Source organism: Euleptes europaea, chromosome 11, assembly GCF_029931775.1.
Source record: "Euleptes europaea isolate rEulEur1 chromosome 11, rEulEur1.hap1, whole genome shotgun sequence".
Classification (NCBI taxonomy): Eukaryota; Metazoa; Chordata; class Lepidosauria; order Squamata; family Sphaerodactylidae; genus Euleptes; species Euleptes europaea.
Window position 1 is genome coordinate 11,262,358 of NC_079322.1, and position 21,037 is coordinate 11,283,394.

Here is a 21,037-nt window from a genome sequence, read left to right on the forward strand (position 1 = left end):
CAGCTGGTGCCTGTTGTGCCTCTAGTAGTGCCTGTCGTTTCGGGCGCTCCTGCGGCGGGATTGCAACTGCTGGCCGCTCTGGGTGAGCCTGCAGGGGGTCCGCAGGTGCCGACCGCTCCTGGTGTGCCTACGGGGGGTCCGCAAGCACCTGCCCCCTGTTAGTACCTCCGGTTCCAAGACCACCCGCTCCCCTTCTGCAACCAGCCGCCTCACGGAGGGAACCTCCTTTGACAGCTCAGGGAAAAAGCTTCCCTACTTCTTGCTGCAAGTAGACTGTTTCATGAGCGAGCAGGGAGCTACTTTTGCCTTCGAGGAGAGTCGGGTACTGTATGTGGCCTCCCTCCTGGAAGGAGAAGCTGCGAGCTGGGTAGTCCAGCAGGCTGACCTCCATTCCCGCACGCTGCGGATCCTAGATGATTTTATGGTTGCGCTCCGATGACGTTTTGAGGACCCATTTCAAAGTGAACAAGCTAAGACGGCTCTTCTTCAACTTCGCCAAGGGGCCAGGTCAGTGATGCAGTATGCAGGAGAATTCCAGCTGTTGGCTGGCAAAGTTGTAGATTGGAGTGAAGCAATGCCGGTGCAGTATTTCCAAGAAGGACTAAACCCTGAGATTCTCCACTGGACTTTCATGCAAGGCAACCCTCCAGATCTGGAGGGGTGGATTTTGTTAGCGGTAGAAGTGGAAAACCGCCAACAACTGGACCGCGGCCAGAGAGGGCAACCCCAAGAGGAGGCTCCCGACCGCCAGGGAAGGCGCTAACCACTCCAGTGGCCGAGAAATCGAAACGGTTCCAGCGTGGGGCGTGCCTAGTTTGCAGCAGAATGGGACATTTTGCTGCTGCTTGTCCTTCCCAACCAGAGGGGCCTCCTGCCACTCTCCAACTGTCCAAAGGGGAGACGGTGCGAGTCAGGAGCAAGGATCGTCAGAGGAGCATCGCGCCCGGGAAGCGAGGGCCCACCGCTCTCGCCCTCACTCCGACCGGCCAACAGGACTAACGTAGAACGTCGAGCCCGGACATCTCATCCGCGTCAGAGGACAACGAGCCTGAAAGTTCCGAGCCAAAAAAAGACCCCGGTCTGCTGTAAGGGGGGCTCCACAGCAGACCCTGACTATGAAGCAAGGAGCTCCAGAAATGGTGAGCAACAAGGGAGAGATTTTGTTGTCAGATGTGGTTTTACAGAATTATAAGGGGGGTCTTTGGATAGCGGTAGAGGCCCTAGTTGACTCTGGGTGTGCACGTACCTTAATCAGTGAAGAGACTTTTCAAGCCTTAAAAGTGAAAGCAGTGCACTTGCCCGAGGCTATCCAATTCACCCAGATGGATGGCAGTGATTTTTGGGGTGGCCCAGTAAACAGATGTACGGGCCGAGTAGCAATGGGAGTGGGGGCACACTGGGAACAAATACATTTCACCATTGCTCCTGGCATTCAGTACCTAGTGGTACTAGGAGCAAATTGGCTACAAGGGCACAGTCCAGTTATTGACTGGGCAGCCAGGACTATTGTTTTCGCTCAGACCCATTGCGACCACCATTGTAGAGAAGTGGCTGTCAAGGTCTGTGCCATGTCGGTGGGGTCTAGTGCCCCTCAGTTGCCTAAAGAATATGCCTTGTTTGCTGATGGGTTTAACAAGAAGGAGTGTGATATCCTACCACCCCACCGCAAGACGGACTGTGCTATCAAACTGGTGGGGGAGGGCAAGCTGCCTAAGGGAAAAATTAATCCCATGAGTCCTAAAAAGAAAGCAGTTCTAAGAGAGTTCCTGGACAAAAATCTAGTCAGTGGTTTTATCCAACCTTTGTCAGCCCCTTCGTTCTTTGTGTGAAAAAAGACAGGGGATCTACATTTGTGTATTGACTTTCAGAGACTCAATGCGGTTACTCAGATGAATGCCTATCCCCTTCCATTGATTCCTGACTTGCTCAGCCAACTGAAAGAGGGACACATTTTTACCAAATTGGACTTGGTCGAAGCTTATTACTGAGTCAGGATTCAAAAAGGGGACGAATGGAAAACAGCCTTTTCCAGCTGTTTTGGGATGTTTGAGTATCTAGTTATGCCCTTTGGGTTAAGTGGGGCTCCCAGTGTTTTCATGCAAATGATTAACGAGGTGCTGCATGACTTATTGTTCAAAGGGGTGATCGCAAAAGGCAAAAGGTCTACCCAATCATCTTGATGGTAATTAACATAACAGCACAAATAGCATTCCAACACCGCATTCACCCGTTCAGTTTGACCATCCGTTTGGGGATGGAAGGCACTAGACAGTCCTTGTTCCACTTCTCCACCAGTAGAATCCACTCTTCCAAGGTGGCTGGGTCCCGCTGCATGTATGCCCAGTTTAGAATCTCAGGATGCAACGCTGCTCTGAAGTAATGCACCCGGGTAGCTTCAGTCCAATCCACTATCTTATTAGTGAGTCTTTGGAACTCATCCGCAAACTCTCGGACTGAGGAGGATCCTTGACGGAGTTGGAGGAGGGCAGCTTTGGCCTTCTCCCCTTGAAACAGATCCTCAAAACGTCTCCTTAACTCTTGCATGAATTCATTAAGCGACCGTATGGAGCGGGCCCGGGTATCAAACTGGAGGACCATCCATTCTGCACCCTTTCCAGCCAAAAGCGAGGAAACGAATCTCACCCGGCTATCTTCCGTGGGAAAGGTATGCCCCTGTTCTCTCATGTAACTGTCCACTTGGTGCAGGAAACAGGGTAACGTGTCCGCGGAGCCATCAAAAGTCACTCGCAAATGGGGTTGCTTCCACTGCATGACCGGGACCACAGGCTGGACCGATCCCACTGGTGGTGGTGCTGGTTGTTGTCCAGGGATGGGGTGTCCTGGGGGCGGCTGCCCGGGAGCCGGTTGTACTGGGGCCAGCTGCCCCGGAGGCAGTTGCACCGGAGGTTGCCCTGGAGCCGGCTGCGCTGGAGCCGGCTGCTGGCCGGGGGGTTGTTGGCCTGGGATTGGTGCCGGCGCAGGCGCCACTTGAGCTCGCTGTAGGCGACTACTCACACATCAACACGTCCATTTGGTCCTGCATACGGGCCATATGATCCAACAGTTCTCAGTTTTGAAACCTCAAGGCATGGATCTCCTCCTCAGCTCCCCCCCCCCAGTTCGTTGGGCTTGGCTGACTCGGTTGTTCGTATTCTAGTCGCCCTCCTCTGCATACAAGTCCTCCTCCTCTGAATATTCTTGCACATCAGGAGAAAGGTGAGCCGTTGCCTGCGCGCTACTTCCCGGGGCAGGCCAGGTTCCGGGGAGCCCAAAGAAAACGAGGGGAAAGACCAGTCCAGTCCCCCGCTAACTTTCGACCGCGCTCCAGTTCCTGCCGTCGCCCGAGCGGCGGCCGCGTCCACCAACAGTTGCTTCTCCGCCCGCCTCCGGTCAGTGAACGCTCGGTCCGCCTCAAGTTTGGCGACCGCGGCAGCTGTCACAATTGGTTCGGCTGCTTGTTCCAAGAGCATTTGTATTTCCTTGTGCTGGCCCAACAGCGGTTGGATCTGCTGAGCAAGATCCGCAGAGGAAGGACCGTATAATGTCAGGAGCAGGCCATGAGGATGGTATGCGGTAGTGCTGGTGTGCTGCTTCCAGGTGCTGTTGTGCTATTCTGTCCAAGGCCAGTCTATGCCCCGTGTTTAGTCTTCATAGATTCCCATAGTGTGGGAATCGCCAAGTGCTCCTTCCTGCCTGTTGGAGGGGAGGGGGTTGCCTGGGTAACCGGTTATCTCCTTTTACTCTCCCATATATGTTGCCTTGCCTTTGACCCTGACTAGTATCCTAATGTAAGCTCTAGCCCTGCGGCAAACCCATAAACAGACTTCAGCAGACAGCAAATCCACGAAAGCAGTTTTATTGGGAAGAATCGACAGGTTTTAGAAGCCATATTCAAAAGGATACTAGTAAGGGTCAAAGGCAAGGCAAGACACATATATGGGAGAGCAAAAGGAGATAACCGGTTACCCTGGCAACCCCCCCTCCAACAGGCAGGAAGAAGCACTTGGCGATTCCCACACTATGGGAATCTATGAAGACTAAACACAGGGCATAGACTGGCCTTGGACAGAATAGCACAACCTCACCTGGAAGCAGCACACCAGCACTACCGCATACCATCCTCATGGCCTGCTCCTGATATTTGGTTTTCATACCGAAAGTCGAACTCGGACCGCCTGGGTGAAAACCAGGAATCCTAACCGCTAGACCACCAGGGTGTTTATAACCCCCAAACAGATGGCCTGACTGAATGTGTCAATGCTGTGTTAGAATGCTACTGTCAGCTCTGGGCTCACCAGACAAATCCCACAAATCGACTTCTAGGCAGGCCTTCCATAGAAAGTTGATTTGTTAAGAAATATACAGTGAGTTACAGAAATTGACTTGGAAATTGGCAAGGATACTAATGGGGGGAACACTAAGGGTACGGGAGATATAAAGGTGAAAGTGAACTTTGTGGATGACTACTGGTTGCTACGGCAACCCCCTGATAAAACTTGTTCCCAGGGAAGAGCAAGACAAACTAAAACCAGAGCTGAATAACAGTTTGACCTTGAAACACCACCTGGCTTAGCCGCTGGGTACCAGCTGGGTACCTGACCAGGCTGGTGTCCCACATGTGCTACAGCAAAAAGGGTGGTGGGGAAGCCGTCTGGACTTTTGAAGCTGTTAGAAACACCTTCGGCTCCCTGGGAAGTCATTTCCATGGACTTTGTCACTGATCTCCCTCCCAGCAGGGGAAGACAGTACTTTGGGTGGTTATGGACCTTTTCTCTAAACAGGTGCATTTAGTCCCCTGCGCGGGACTGCCTACAGCCCAGAAATTGGCTAAAATGTTTGTGTCACATGTTTTCAAATATCACTCGTTTCCGCGTAAGATAATTTCCAACCGCAGAGTTCATTTTGTTGCTAAGTTTTGGAAAGCATTCCTTAAGTTGGTGGGGGTGGAACAAGGACTTTCTAGCGCCTATCACGCCCAAACAGATGGCCAGACTGAACGTGTCAATGCTGTGTTAGAATGCTACTTGCGTTGCTATGTGAATTACCACCAAGATGATTGGGTGGATCTCCTATTTTTCGCAGAGTATGCCTATAACAATGCCTCTCACCAGTCCACCGGTCTCAGCCCATTCCATGTGGTTTATGGTAAAGAGTTTGGACCCTTTGGTAATGTAGATTTAATAGGGGAGGCGGAAAGTGCTGAGGTGACTGATTGGGCAAAAGCCATACAATATACCTGGCCCTGGTTACAATTTTTTTTAGAGCGGGCCAAAAACAAGTACAAAGCCCAAGCAGACAAACACCGCGCCCCGGGGTGGAATGTCAAAGTGGGGGACCAGGTGTATCTGTCCACAAAAGACCTACGCTCCCTACAGCCTTGTAAAAAACTAACTGAAAAGTATGTGGGGCCTTTCCCAGTTTCCAGACTCATCAACGAAGTCACAGTGGAGCTTCAACTTCCCAAATCCTTGAGGGAATCCATCCCGTATTTCATGTCAGTCTCTTAAAGAAACATGAGCCGGCACCAGAATGGCATCCTGGTCCTCCGCCAGAGGTTCCAGTGTTGGTGGTGGTGGGGAGAACATTTTGAAGTGTCCAAGATCCTGGATTCACGCATACGGGGGGGGGGGTGCTCTTCTACCTCGTCCACTGGAAACACTTAGGTCCAGGACACGATGAGTGGGTGGCTGAACACCATGTTGCTGCCCCTTGACTGGTACAACAATTCCATGACGCCTACCCCCAAAAACCCCGTCCTGGGGGGAAGCTGGGGAGGGGGCCTTAGGGGGGGCCAGAATGTCAGGCCGTTGCTGTGTCAGGCCTGATCCCTTGACATGACTCTGTCAGGCCTTTGCTGTGTCAGGCCTGGCTCTGGTTCTGTGTCAAAAGGCCTTGATTCTCATGCCTGTAAATACTGTGTACACTTCCCTCTGTCCGGTTTCCCGCAGCTGCCTAGTTGTTTGGTCTACGCTTCATGGGAACTCTTATCTCGGCTTTACCTCACTGGTTTACTTTTGTGGCTAAAGTGCTTTTAAGCTTATGCTTTCCCTATTGGGGTCATTAGCAGCCTTCCTCTGTTTCTATACAGTCAATTCTTATTTTTACCTTTTTGCTCCTAATAAAATATACTGCTTCAGGATCACCTGCCTGAGTGTGTTTGCTTTTGGGATGCTACAGGTAAACACCTGATTCTGACACTGTGCTGTATTATAAAATATAAATTAGAGAACACTTCTAAGCAGGTCTACTCAGAATTCTATCCAAGACTATTTAGTGGGCTTACTCCCAGGAAAGTGTCCTTAAGATTGCTTTGTAGATCATGCTGAATCAGACTGTGCAGTTTCAACAAGTTTAAAGTGGAAAAATATTGGTAAAGATAACGTTATTGGACTCAAACCAAAATGGGTCTTTTTCAGTCCATACATTTTATAAAATAAATAAGTGGCCCGTGCCCACAAGGACTGGTAAAGATAACGTTATTGGACTCAAACCAAAATAGGTCTTTTTCAGTCCATACATTTTATAAAATAAATAAGTGGCCCGTGCCCACAAGGATAAAATGGTTAGAATATGAAGATAACTGAGAACGGTTGTCACATGAACAATAAAATTAAACCTAAAGATTCTTGTACACGGAAAGAATAAACAATACAAGATCCCCCCCCCCACACACACACAGCAATTTTGCGGGCAGTATAAGAAATTCCATTTGGCATCAACATTAAGCCCAGGACAAGCTACCAATTTCAACGGGATCTATTAGCAACGCTGAGAAAAAATTAAGGAAATGTACTGCAGGCTCAGTTAATACCTCATTATCATTGTGATTCTTCCCTTTCTGTGTTTGACAGCCTCCGAAGCCAACAAAATCCCCCCTTCATGAATTAACATTTCTTAATTTCATTTCTAGGCTGTTGTGTATGCCAACAGGCAACAGATATTCTCATTATTTCCCAGGATAAATAAGCCTTCCTACATCCACCTGGGTATTGTAGTGGGCACGGAGGGGCTGTGGCTCAGTGGGTGAGCATCCGCTTGGCATGCGGAAGGTCCCAGGTTCAATCCACGGCATCTCCAGTTAAAAGGACCAGGCAGTAGGTGATGTGAGACCTCTGCCTGAGACCCTGGAGAGCTGCTTCCGGTCTGAGTAGATTATACTGACCTTGACGGACCAACGGTCTGATTCAGTATAAGTCAGCTTCATGTGGGTTTGTGTGTGTGTGAAAGAGGTTTGGAGACATGCGGGTTCTGCTCAGCCAGGAAGCTCACTTGAGACAGTCCGTTTCTCTCAGACTAACCTACCTCATAGAGTTATTGTGAGGTTAAAAGGAAAAAGAAGGGGAAGGACCATTCATTATCTGAGGAGCCCTGCACTAGGGTTGCCAACCTTCAGGTGGGGCCTGCAGATCTCCCAGAAATACAACTGAATTCCAGGCTACAGACATCAGTTGCCCTGGAGAAAATGGCTGCTTTGGAGGATGGCCTGTGTGGAATTATATCCTGCTGAAGTCCCTTCCCTCCCCAGCCCCCTCAGACTCCACCCTCAAATCTCCAGAAATTTCCAACCTAGAGTTGGCAAGCCTACCCTGCACAGATGGTCTCCTGGCTATACCCATAGAGCAAAATTCAAAATAGAATGGAGCATGCTTGAAATTAATGTGCTCTAAATGTGCTTGACTAGTGAGTCCTTCCATATGGAAGTTTTTCCCCCAGTGTGGGTGTCATTTTTTCTCCAAGTTTCCTCACTGCATCATTTTCCATCAGCTGTCTTTTCTGTGGTTCCCTCATCAACTCTTTGTGCTTTCTTAAACATCCTTTGATCCAATTTGAGATAGCATGGAGGACTGATGAAGAAACCATGGAAAGAGAAATGGAAATGACGCCATGAGGAAACTTGGAGTAAACCTGCTGCGGTTCAGCACCCAAATTGTGGAGAATCTCCATGTGAAAAGGTCTCCCTCTCTCTATTCTCATTACAGACATACCGATATAACCTTATGTTTAACAATGCTCATGTTGATTTAAGCATCTGATTATCAAAATTGGTGTAGCACAGAGAATGAATATGAAAGAGTTTGAATCTGCAAGGCCATTTCATCTGCTAGGGCTTTTAATGGGGCATTTTTCTGTGGTTGGGCAGGGTTCATTGTTCTTTGTACATTTTAAATTCGAATATCTAACCGACATAGGAAAGGCAGGATATAAATACTTAAATTACCAACTAAATAAACCTCGCTTCTGTCATAAACTTACTAGGTGACCATAGGCAATCGAGGGTTCCTTCAGCCTTTCCTCCTTTCTTCCACATACATTATAGAATTATTTTATTTTATTTTTTACTTTCTCTTCTCCTCTGCCTTTCACAGAGCTGGACGCATGGTAATTAAGCTGCTGAACCTTTTCCTGACAGGAGAATCTTCACTTGCTGAATTTCAGCATATCAGACTTCTGTTCATGGCACTAGATCAAGGCCAGTCAAAAAGTTGGCAACCCTAGGATACTATGGCTGACCATACAGTTTGGGGGCAAGGATTACTGAGACAGTGCAAGTGAAGCATTTAAAGCACTCAGGGAGAGGCTGTGGCTCAGTAGTAGAGCATCTGCTTGGCATACAGGGGATCCCAGGTTCAATCCCCAGTGTCTCTGGTTAAAGGATCAGTTAGTAGGTGATGTGAAGACCTCTACCTAAGACCCTGGAGAGCAGCTGCCAGTCTAAGAAGACAATACTGAACGAGATGGACTAATGGTCTGATTCACTATAAGGCAGCTTCATGCGACACACATTTAAAGGTTGAATATCTCTTATCCGGACATCCGATATCTGCAAACCAGACTTTTTGAGCCGGTGTGCAGGCATCACTCACAGGCCCTCAGTGGCACGCCAGTTTGCTTTCTGATGGTTCAGTGAACACAACATTATTAAAAATATTGTTTAAAATTACATTCAGGCTATGTGTATAAAGTGTATATAAAACATATACAAAACATACATGAATTTCGTGTTTAGACTTGGGTCCCATCCCCAAGATATCTCATTATGTATATGCAAATATTCCAAAATATGGAAAGATCCAAAATACGGACCACTTCTGGTCCCAAGCAGTCCGGATTAGGGATACTCAACCTGTATATGTGTGTGTGTGTGTTAAGTGCCGTCAAGTCGCTTCTGACTCATGGCGACCCTATGAATCAATGTCCTCCCAAATGTCCTATGTTTGACAGCCTTGCTCAGATCTTGCAAATTGAGGGCAGTGGCTCCCTTTGAGTCAATCCATCTCTTGTTGTATATGCTTAGAATTAACCTCACTGTGTATAGATGAAGCTGTGCTGAAGAGCGGGAGTCTGTACCATTTCTGCCTGCCTCCACGCAACAGGAGTGCAAAGTTTTCCAAATACCTTAAAGCTTTCAGAAGGGGAGGGGGGGAATCATGGAATTCCTGGGCAACACCCAAGCAAGTCCCAAGTTCCTCCTATAGTATCTGCTGCTTTCTAGACCTGGATGCAAGGGTGGCAAAAACATAGTGGGGTGGAAAAGGTCTCAGCCCACAGAGAAACTGATTAGACCAAGGTGCATTCGCATGGATCCACAAGGACACAGAACAACGGTCAAGGAAGCTTAACGAAATGCAGAGTAAAGATGCTCTCGCCCTCACCTACACGATATCTCACCAACTGCTGAAATCATTTTTTTTTAAATTGGCGGGCTTCTAGAGTTCAGCTAGAAAGGTATGCTTTAATGCATGGCTGCAGGCTATTTTTTATTGAATTTAATGCAGCTAGAATTTGGTTTTCAGGGGTGGGGGTTACCCTGACAGTGCTAAATCAGTTAATTAGCAGTGGTGGAAAGTGCCAACCCTGTAGGGCAGAGGTATCACCCGCCAGCCGGATCTGGTCCCTTGAGTACTCTTATTTGGCCTGCGAGCCAGCCAAGGCAGCCGCCCCCAATCTGGACATGGCGAGGCATTTACGCCATATCCGGCCCTTGTAACAATGGAGTTCGACACCCCTGCTGTAGGGTTTTCAAGCCATGGGACGAACAGAGGGGGTTTGCCATTGCTTGCCTCCGTGTATCAATCCTGGACTACTTTGGTGTTCTCCCATCCAAATACTTACCAGGGCCGAGTCTGCTTAGTTTCCAAGATCTGATGAGACTGGGTTAGCCTCGGCCATCCAGGTCAGGGCAATTAATCAGTACAAGCAGGACATTCTGATGCCAAGAGCCCTTTCTCAGTCATCACAATGCTGATGCTCAAACCACACATCAGAGGAGATTGCACCAATCACAACACTCCTGATAATGCGCGGTCACCATTTTGCATGAACAGAGCAGCACGTGGTATTTTCCAGCTTCAGTGGGTACAAATGCATAACCTTAGCAAATCACAAGACCACACATACAAAGCTGGAAAATACATGCATGGTTCTATTCAGACAAAATGGTGACTGCATGTACCAGGAGGAGAAGAAGAGTTGTTTTTTTACCCTGCGTTTCTCTACCTTTAAGGAGTCTCAGAGCAGCTTACAATCTCCTTCCCTTCCCTTCCCCACAACAGACACTCTGTGAGGTAGGTGGGGGTGAGAGAGCTCTAACAGAGCTGTAACTTGCCTAAGGTCGCCCAGCTGGCTTTCATGTGGAGGAGTGGGGAAACCCACCTAGTTTGCCAGATTAGTGTCCACCGCTCATGTGGAGGAGCGGGGAATCAAACCTGGTTATCCAGAGTCCACCTTTCTTAACTACTACACCACTCTGGGGGAACTGAGGTAGCACATCTCCTGAATGCACAATTTGACTGCCAAAACTGTAATAACTAGAATGGTCTTTGAAAAAGTTCAAGGTATATGATTCTCTCAACCTGGCAACACTAAGATAGAGGAAGAGCTGGAAAAATATCTGCACCTAACAGAACTCCCTGCTATATTCAGATTCCTTCTTCCTTTGGAAACAGAACTGGAAAACTGTACTTTCAATAGCATTTCAAGAGGCTTTAATACTTTAGTGATAATTTTCTTTTTCTAAAGACTCCTCAGTCCTCTCCCCATAATTCTTGGGATCATGGAGAAGAAGAGGAAGAAGAAGAATAGTTGGTTTTTACATGCTGACTTTCTGTACCACTTAAGGAAGAATCAAACTGGCTTACAATCACCTTCCCTTCCCCTCCTCACCCTATGAGGTAGGTGGGCCAAGAGAGCTCTAAAAGAGCTGTGACTAGCCCAAGGTTACCCAGGTGGCTTCATGTGTAGGAGTGGGGAAACCAATCCGGTTCACCAGATTAGCATCTGCCACTCATGTGGAGGAGTGGGGAATCAAATTTGGCTCTCCAGATTAAAGTCCACCGCTCCAAACAACCACTCTTAACCACTATACCATGCTGGCTTACAAAGCTCTAACATCTGTGCATTTATTCCACCCAAGATTTGCTGGCATGGGCACCTTACACTCTTTCAAAACAAAGGCAAGGAACTTTCAAAGACTGCAAAGGGTATAATTCCGGGAAGCTCACATCCATACAAAAGGAAGATGTTGCAAACGCAGGATGCTCTTGAATTACAAAATAAGAGGGACTGAGTATTTCCCTCTTGAATAAGTTGGAACAGATGTTAAAAATTCTGCCAAACTCATCTGAAGACACTTTCAACATCTCAATACTTGTATTTTATTGTGGCTAGCAAGAAACAAATTAATTCATGAGACGGTTGCAGGCGAGGGGCTGTGGCTCAGTGATAGAGCATCCGCTGGGCATGCAGAAGGCCCCAGGTTCAAACCCCAGCATTCATTTATTTATTTGTTCATTTTATACCCTACCCTTTCCCGGCAGGGCTGGGCTCCAGTGAGGAGGAGCAGGTCATAGGTGCTGTGCAGGAACTCTGCCCGAGACCCTGGAGAGCCTCTGCCAGTCTGAATACTGACCTTGATGGACGAAGGGTCTGATTCACTATAAGGCAGCTTCATGAGTAGGTATGTGTGTACAGTGTGAAGGGGTGGATAGGCTGCTATTGGCTCTGTAGGGCCAGAGACACTGCCATGAAGGGAAGATGTGGGTAAGCTTGCCAACTTCCAGGTGGGGGCCTGGAGATCTTCCAGAATTACAACTGATCTCCAGACTAGAGATCAATTTTTCTGGAGAAAAGGGCTACATTAGAAGGTAGACTCAATGACATTACACCCTGCTGAGGTACCTCCCCTCCCCAAGCCCCGCCCTCCCCAGGCTCCACCCTCAAAATCTTCAGGAATCTCCCAACCCTGAGTTGGCAACCCCAAATGTGGGACATCTCTACACTAGCACTTTTCTAATTCGACTTCTTTCTCCAGCTCCTTTTGCTTTCTCCGTCCTAGTGTGTCGTGAAATAATCCTTGTGCATTTCTGCTCACACAGAGTTCCCCCTCTTGAAATGGCATATGTGGAGTTTTTTTTTTTTTTAAAGGGGGGGGGGAAATCCCTAAACAAATGCAGAGTTTTTGCAACGGCCGTGTGCAAATAACCACAACCCTTAGTGGGAATCACTGCAGGAAAAGCAATGTTCCTTTTTTGAGAACTCACTTTCCAACCACCCACCAGCGGAACACCAGCTGGCGACTCTGCCTGGGTTTGGGTGTCAAAGGCACCATCTTTTGCTTACAGGCCTTGGGGCACAACATTGGTGTGAGTACACCATAACTTGGCCATGTCGAGATTCAGCTGAGGGTTGGGGTTTACGCTCATCCATCCCCTCTGCAGGGAGAGCCTCTCATGCACCAAACTCTCTCGAAATAACCAAAGGGCTTACAGTGTTCAGGGGCGAATTGGCCACGTGAACAATATCATTAAAGGATTCTAGAACCAAAGGGCTTAGCTTCTGACCCCCAGTCTCAAATGGTTCTCCTGGTTTAAAACTCAGCCTTTGACAGCCCTACGTACCTGCTCTCGAGCCAAAGATCCCACCAGATAATGTAACTCCCCCAGCTAATGTGGAACTTGCCGGAAAGGGAGAGATGAGCTTCTCAGATAAAGCCGACTTCCTCCCTTGCAGATAAGATCGGCAGCCTCACTATCCGAACAGAAAAAGCCACACGGCGAAGCGCATGTTTTCACGTCTCCTGCTCAGCCAAGCCCTTTCCTTCTCCTCAAGTAAATAAAGCTCAATAAGTTTGTTTCTTCCTTGAGATTGGCAGTCCTCATTGGCGGATCTCTCTGTTTATTTAATAAAGCACACTTTAATCCTACCGTTCTTCCACAGGGCAACATGATTCTGCTCTCATAGCAACCTTGTGAGGTAGGTTAGGCTGAGGACATGTGCCTGGCCCAGGGTTACCCAGGAAGCTCCCATGGCAGCACAGGGATTCGAACCCAGGTCTCCCAGATCCTAGCCTACATCACACCGACGACCCCTGAAATAAACACAAGCACCACAAACCCTCTTGAGCTCTCTCTTAAAACCCTGACCTATCTAGAACAGACAAAGCTCAATCCAACGTGGATTGTACCATCTCAGAATGCAGGTGGAAGTTCACAGGATTGTAGGTTCACATTGTGTGGAAAAGCACACACTACATTAGCCCATCTTCATCTTGTAGGGATCACTGGGGGGGTGTTGTGAATTTCCTGCATTGTGCAGGGGATTGGACTAGATGACCCTGGTGGTCCCTTCCAACTCTATGATTCTATGATCTGATAGAAAGCTCAGCTACAGTGCCTTTGGCTTCACATGCTACCCTTTCATAGATAAGGAGGCGAGGGGGTTGTGGCTCAGTGGAAGAGCCTCTGCTTTGCATGCAGAAGTTCCCAGGTTCAATCCCCAGCATCTCCAGTTAAAAAGATCAGGTAGGAGGTGATGTGAAAGACCTCTGCCTGAGATCCTGGGGAGCCGCTGCCAGTCTGAGTAGACAACACTGACCTTGAGGGACCAATGGTCTTGTTCAGTATAAGGCAGCTTCATGTGTGAGCTGCTGATGCGGGCAAGCATCAAACACACCACACAGCCTCAGATCTGCATCCTGCAGTAGTTTAATCCCAGGGCCAAAATGAACCCAAAGCATTAGGAAACAGGTCGAAGGGCTCAAAGAAGAAGAGTTGGTTTTTATATCCCAATTTTCTCTACCTTTAAGGAGTCTCTAACTGGCTTACAATCAACTTCCTCTCCACACAACAGACACCCTGTGAGGTAGGTGGGGCTGTTCGGAGAGAACTGTGACTAGCCCAAGGTCACCCAGCAGGCTTCATGTGGAGGAGCGGGGAAACCAACCCGGTTAAGTCCACTGCTCTTAACTGCTACACCATGCTGGTTCTCTGCCACTCCTAACTAGTAAATAGTTCTGTACATTCTGCAGGAGAGCCAGAGTGGTGCAGTGGTTAGATTGTCAGACTGGGATCTGGGGAACCCGGGTTCGAATCTCCACTCTGCCATGGAAGCTCGCTGAGTGACCTTGTGCCAGTCACACACTCTCAGCCTAACCTATTTCACAGGATTGTTATGAGGGTAAAACAGGGAATGACGGAAGCCCCTTTGGGTCCCTACTGGGGAGAAGGGCAGAGTCTAAATGAAGTAAATAATAATCCTCTACTGACAGCATCTACAGAAACAGCATTCGGTCTCAAAGCAGTGGATTGTGTTTCACAATCTGGGGTGGAGCGCTTCCGCTTTCCCCTCGAGCTACCCAGGCTTTTTTTTTTTCTAGCTTCCTTTCTCTCCTGACAACCTTCTTGCCTACATCTGCACGAGGGCCTCAGCTTCAAGGGGTTTCTCTTTCGACCGTTATTCCAGAACACCACCGAAACCCAAGACAGAAGACATTGCCTCACTCAATTAGACCAATGCCTACACAGTCCAACATTTTGCTTCCATCAGCACCAGCTGTTGCACCAGGCGTTCAGCTCTGCTACGCTGCCTCTGTTCATGGAGGTTCCATTTCACTGGCATCGCCACCGACCATAACCAACCTCATAGTGAGACCTGGAGTTCTCCTGGAAATTACAACTGAAATCCAGACTAGAGATCACTCCCATGGATAGGGTTGCCAGCTCAAGGTTGAGAAATACCAGGAGATTTTGGGGGTGGAGCCTGAAAAGGGCAGGATTTGGGGAGGGGAGGGACTTTGATGGGGTATAATGACATAGAGTCCACCCTCTAAATTGGCCATTTACTCCAGGTGAACTCATTTCTGTCACCTGGAGATCAGCTGTAATCCGAGGAGATCTCCAGCCACCACCTGGGAATTGATAACCCTACCCATGGAGGAAAGGGCAGTTTCAGAGGGCAGACTCCGCGGCATCAAATCCTCACTGAGCTCCCTCCCCTCTTCATCCCTCTTCAACCAGCCCCCAAATTGCCAGGAATTTCTCCATGCTGGAGTTGGCAACCATATGGCTATAGCACAAGCACTCCCGCTGCGACAGCTCCCTGCATCCCCAGCACAAGACTGCAGCTGAGTAACTGTGAGCTCATTAAATGTTCATGGAGACGCGAGAAGTCTTCTCTCCTATCTTGGAGGGTTCCAGGACAGGCCCAGGGCCGGCCGAGAAATCATCAGCTACTCCTTTCATTTCTTTAGTTTTAGAAATCTGGCCACAGCACAGGCTTGAGGCGCCTTTTCAGCTCCACTGATTTCAAAAGAAGAACCGAGCAAAGTGATTATCTGGGTCCCTTCAAAAATCAGTTGGGCTGAAAAAAATACCATTTCCTCCAACATTTTTAAAATTAACTACAGTAAATCAGGGTCTCTGGAAGGAATCAATCCTTAATGCCCACGCCCCCTTCAAAGGCAGTCCAAGGTATGCTGGTGCCCACGGCAGACAAACATTATGTTCTCTGAGATGTTAAACAAAAAAATAATACAGCAAATAATCAACATTTAAAAAGGTAAAGGTCCCCTGTGAAAGCACCGGGTCATTCCTGAACCCTGGGATGTCACATCCCTACATTTACTAGGCAGGCTTTGTTTATGGGGTGGTTTGCAGTGCCTTACCAGTCATCTTCCCTTTACCCCCAGCAAGCTGGGTACTCATTTTACCGACCTCGGAAGGATGGAAGGCTGAGTCAACCTCGAGCCGGCTAACTGAAACCGACTTCCGTTGGGATCGTGAGCAGAGCTTGGACTGCAGTACTGCACTTACCACTCTGCGCCACGGGGCTACCCTTTAAATAGCCCTTTAAACGGGGCTTTGACTCAGTGGTAGAGCAAATGCTTTGTGTAGCAAAGGTCCCTGGTTCAATCCCTGGCACCTCCAGTTAAAAGCAATTAAACATGAAAGACTTCTGCTTGAGACCCCAGAGAGATGATGCCAGTCAGAGTAGACCAGGGGTCCCCAACGTGGTGCCCGTGGGTGTCATGGCTCCCACTGACACCTTTGCTGATGCTTGCCAAGTGTTTTTAGGAAGTGGGCAGGGCAAGGTAGGGTTTTTGCCCATAGGGTGGCCAGGTCCTAGCACTGTGCCCAATGCTAGGTCCCCCTGGCCACTGGTGGGGGGTGGGGTAGGGTTGCCAGATCCAGGTTAAGAAATGCCTGAAGATTTGGGGGTGGAGCCTGGGGAGGACAGGGACCTCAGTGGGGTACAATGCCAAAGAGTCCACCCTCCAAAGCAACCATTTTCTCTAGGGGAAATGATCTCTTTCGTCTGGAGATCAGCTGCAGTTCCAGGTGATTCCCAGGTCCCACCTGGAGGCTGGCATCCCTATTTGCCGAGCAAGGCTTCTGATTGGCTATTCAGATTTTCTAAAAATGTCACTTTGGCAGCTGCCGCCACCACAGAACAACGTTCTTCGCTGTGTGACTGAAGTTAAGCTGTGGCAATCATTTCAGGACTGGCTCTGCCTCCTGCGGCAGCCATTTTCTGGTGGCCATTTTGTGGCTCCACCCACCACACCATGTCATAATTCTAAAGGTGCCCACAGGCTCAAAAAGTTGGGGACCCCTGGAGTAGATAATACTGGCTGTGACTTAGTAGAAGGCCACTTCTACTGCCTTAGTAGAAGGCCACTTCGTGCGTTCAGATGTACTATCACGAATGAAATATGTCATTTCATTTCATTTCATTAACCTTTATTGGCATACCAAAAGACAGAGATAAAAAACAACAACAATATACCTCCAAAGGGCAGTACATATAAGTTACAAGTCGGGTTTATAAAACTTTTCTTGTTCTTTAAGAACTCCTGTAAGAAATTCAGCCACGGTAGCCGTAATTTTAGGATCATGATCACTCAAAAGAAATTTGCATTTCACTTCATTACTCCTGTATCTCTTGTACTGGAGCAAAGTAAATAGCAGTTTATCCCGCAGAGTCACATAGAAGGGGCAATCTAAAAGGATGTGGTCAATTGTATCCAACAAATTCAAACCGCATGTGCATAGGCGTTCATGTTTAGGGATCTGAAGGTATCGGCCTAAGAGCATCCTAGATGGGAATGCGTTAACCCTAGCTAATAGAAAAGCGCGGCGTTGAGAAGGTATCTCTAGGTTATCTAGATACCTGGCCATTTTACCCAATCCATTATTAAGGCCTAGGGCCGCCGGAGAACAGATGGGGGGAAGAGCTGGGTTAAAATTCTGCAATTCTACATCAAGGAGATGTTGCTTGATTCTTTTAAAGATGTAAGATTCATTGGCCAGAGCAAGATTATCTAAATCAATTCCAATTTGGCAGAGTCTAGATCTAATCAATATGTCCCATGAGAAATAATGAAGTTCACTTTTCAAAAGATATAAAAGGGAACCTGGCTCAATTTGAAAATATAATTTGAGCCAATATCTTATTGTTTGAATCCAGGCTTTGGTGGCAATCAAGTTTTGCCTGGTTTCAAGACAAATTGTAAAATATGAAACACATTTAGGTATCCCCAATATTTGTCTAAGAAATATGGCTTGGATGTTCTCCACTTCTTGATTAAGAGTTCCAAGCCATAAGGGAACACCAAACAGAAATTGGGGGAATATTTTCAAATTCACGATTTTGATCACTGCAGGAACACACTGATTCCCCTTCGTGTAGAAAAATTGCTTGAATTGATTTAAGGAAATCCTGGTGGCTTTAATAGTATTTTGTCGATGTATCGACCAACTGAGATTATAGTTATAAGTAATTCCCAAATACTTATAGCTTTTAACTTGTTCGATTGAATCCTTCCCAATATGCCATTTGTATAAGGACCATTTTTTGGAAAATACCACTACTTTTGATTTGGAGGAGTTAATAGAAAGTAAATTCGAACGGCAATAATTATTAAAAGCATCTAGATATCGTTGGAGGCCTACTTTGGTGAAAGAAAGAATGACGGTATCGTCCGCATAAAGAAGTAGAGGTAAAGACTGGGACCCTAATTTAGGTGGGTGACTATTAACTGAACCCAATGACTGCACTAAATCAGAAAGAAAAATATTAAAAAGTAGGGGAGCTAAAACACACCCTTGTTTAACGCCTCTTTGAATTAAGATTTTCTTAGTCAGTCCACCATTAGGTGAGTATTTAACTTGGCAGGTGGTGTTTAAGTGTAATTTCTTTAAAAGTATTAGCAGCCTGGGGTCAATTCCTAGATTTGACAATTTGTCCCACAGTTTCTCTCTAGAAATAGAGTCAAAAGCACTTTTTAGATCTATGAAGGCTGCAAACAATTCCCTCCCTATCTTCATGTATTTTTCCACAAGAAAGGATAAAACGAGACAGTGATCTAAAGATGATTTGTTCTTAGTGAATCCTATTTGCTCTGGGCCAATAATGGATTTAGCTTGAGACCACTCCGAAAGGCGGGTCTCAAGGTGTCTAGCATATAACTTGCCCAGTACTGATAGCAAGCTAATAGGACGATAATTTCCCGGTAGATTGGGGTCTCCCTTTTTATAGATTGGCATTAAGATTGAGTTCAGCCATGAATCAGGAAGGATACCATAATGATCAATTGATGTAAAAAGACTGGCTAGTAGTGAAGCCCACCAGTCAGCATATTTCTTAAAGAGTTCGACAGGGAGCCCATCAGGACCTGGTGCTCGACCAGTTTTTAGTTTAGAAATTAGGGTCATAATTTCTTCCCTACTTACTGCATGCCATGGAGGGATATTTGAGGGAATAATTTCCTCATTATCAGATGGAGGGACCACAGCATGGCCAAAGACGTTGAAAAAATAATCAACCCATACTTGAGGGATAATATTTGAGTCAGGAAAGGGTTTGTGGTTTAATAGACAAGAAATTGTTCTCCAAAAGATTTTACTGTCACTTGATTTCAGAGATAAAAAGAGCTGGTCCCATCTTTTTTGATAATAGGCTTTCTTTTTATTAGCCACTAATTCCTGATATGCTTTTTTTGACTATAAATATTGCTCCATATCGATTGTTTGGCCTCCTTTCCTAGATTTCCCAAAAACCGATTGCAAATTCTTTTTTTGAGTTAAACATGCATAATCAAACCAGGTCGATGGTTCAAAAGTAGTTTTACGTATCGGTTTGGCTATAGAGCTACATTGCTCTATAACTTGAGAAAAGGCTATTAGTATCTCCTCATGAGAGGAAGAGCCAATTATAGACATCTTTAGTTTGGACAATAAGTCAGATTGGAGGATATTGAACAATTCAATTTCTGTAGATTCTGACCATTTAATCCTTGTCAGGATTAAAACCTTGTTCTCATCAGGGGAGGGATTTAAAAAATTGAAGGTCTTTATTGGGAAATTTAATAGAAATGAAAGGGGGAGATGATCACTTTCGGTACGGGTTTCAATATTCACTGACTTGACAAGAGGCAACAAGTTCAAAGAGCATAAACCATAATCAATCACACTACAGCCTCTTGTAGATATAAAGGTGGAGTTTGTTGATGAAGGGAATTGTGGTAGTCCATTTAATTAAGCTATGAGTCACACAAAACTCTATCAGTCTAACTCCAGCCTTATTATATATTTTATCAGTAAAGAGGCAAACTTAACTGGGGAGGTAACAAGTCTTCCCCATCAAAACCCATAGAGGTGGACCATTCCTGCTGGTTTGACCCAATTCGAGCATTTAAATCTCCCACTAAACAATTTGAGCCAACGGATAATTTTGAGCAATTTTAAAAGTAAATTTAGAGAGGTTGGACCACATAGTGTCCAAGTCCTTAATATTATTAGAGGGTGGCAGATAGGTATTAATCATAATAAGGCTCAGAGTGGGAGAGGAGAGTAATATTGCTTGAGCAAAACAATCACAATTTCCCAAAAAGGTTTGCTTAAAGAAGCTATTGTTCCTGGTCAAACTGGCCTGGCTGCATTTTGGGTGACCCATTGAGGACACTTTATAGGCTGGGAGGAGAAAAGTTTGGAAACCATTTATACTCAAGTCAGTAGCTGTAATCTGAGGGAGCCAACCTCAAGCTGCCCAATGCTGGAGCCAACCCAATCAGTGACCACATACCCTCTGAGAACAGGGACGTCATAGTTGTGGAACCCATATTGTTGGCAAGGCCAGCTTTATCTGGGCAACGTGGCCATATTGTAAGGGGCCAGAGTGTTACAACCCGTAGGATCTCGGTTTACACATGCTAGAGAATGAGGCAACTGTCAGAAAATCCTGAGGCAGAACAGTGGAAAGCACCACTTTGGATTGTGGCTGGTGGATTCCAGCTTTGAATGTTCCTCTGCGTAATCCCCCACAAATGGAAAAGTGGAACGGTAGGCAAAAAAAAATTCTCCTTCCTGCTCTTTGTTTTGCTGTACTGCCTATTCAATTAGTAGAGAGCTTTCTTTGATATCAGTGGGAGTCAAGCACATGCCCAGCTCTCTCCCATGACAATCCGTGTTGTCTACGTGTCCTTCAGTGTACCTTGGCTGAATTGTTACCTGTGGTTTTTTTTAAAAAAAATCAAATAGCTGGAGAAACCTCAAATCTTTTAATAACCCCACATTTGATTGAGCAGAAGTGCCCCTTTGGACTACATTTTTGTAGGCTACATGAGGCCTGGGAGCACCTTACGGCATGAGATTTAGAACAGGAGCTTTCAACTTTTTCAGATGTGTCACCCCAAATTTTCAACACGAATCCACTTTGAATTTTTCACCTAATCTCTACCATTTACTCTCCGTTTTTCTCTCAT

At 46.8% G+C, this 21,037-nt stretch overlaps 1 protein-coding gene across 3 annotated transcripts in view; it reads right to left on the minus strand.

The window, feature by feature from the left end:
* The window catches only part of IKZF1 (IKAROS family zinc finger 1), a 109,819-nt gene that overhangs the window by 56,705 nt on the left and 32,077 nt on the right, over nt 1–21,037 (minus strand). The gene's annotated exons all lie outside the window — the stretch shown is intronic.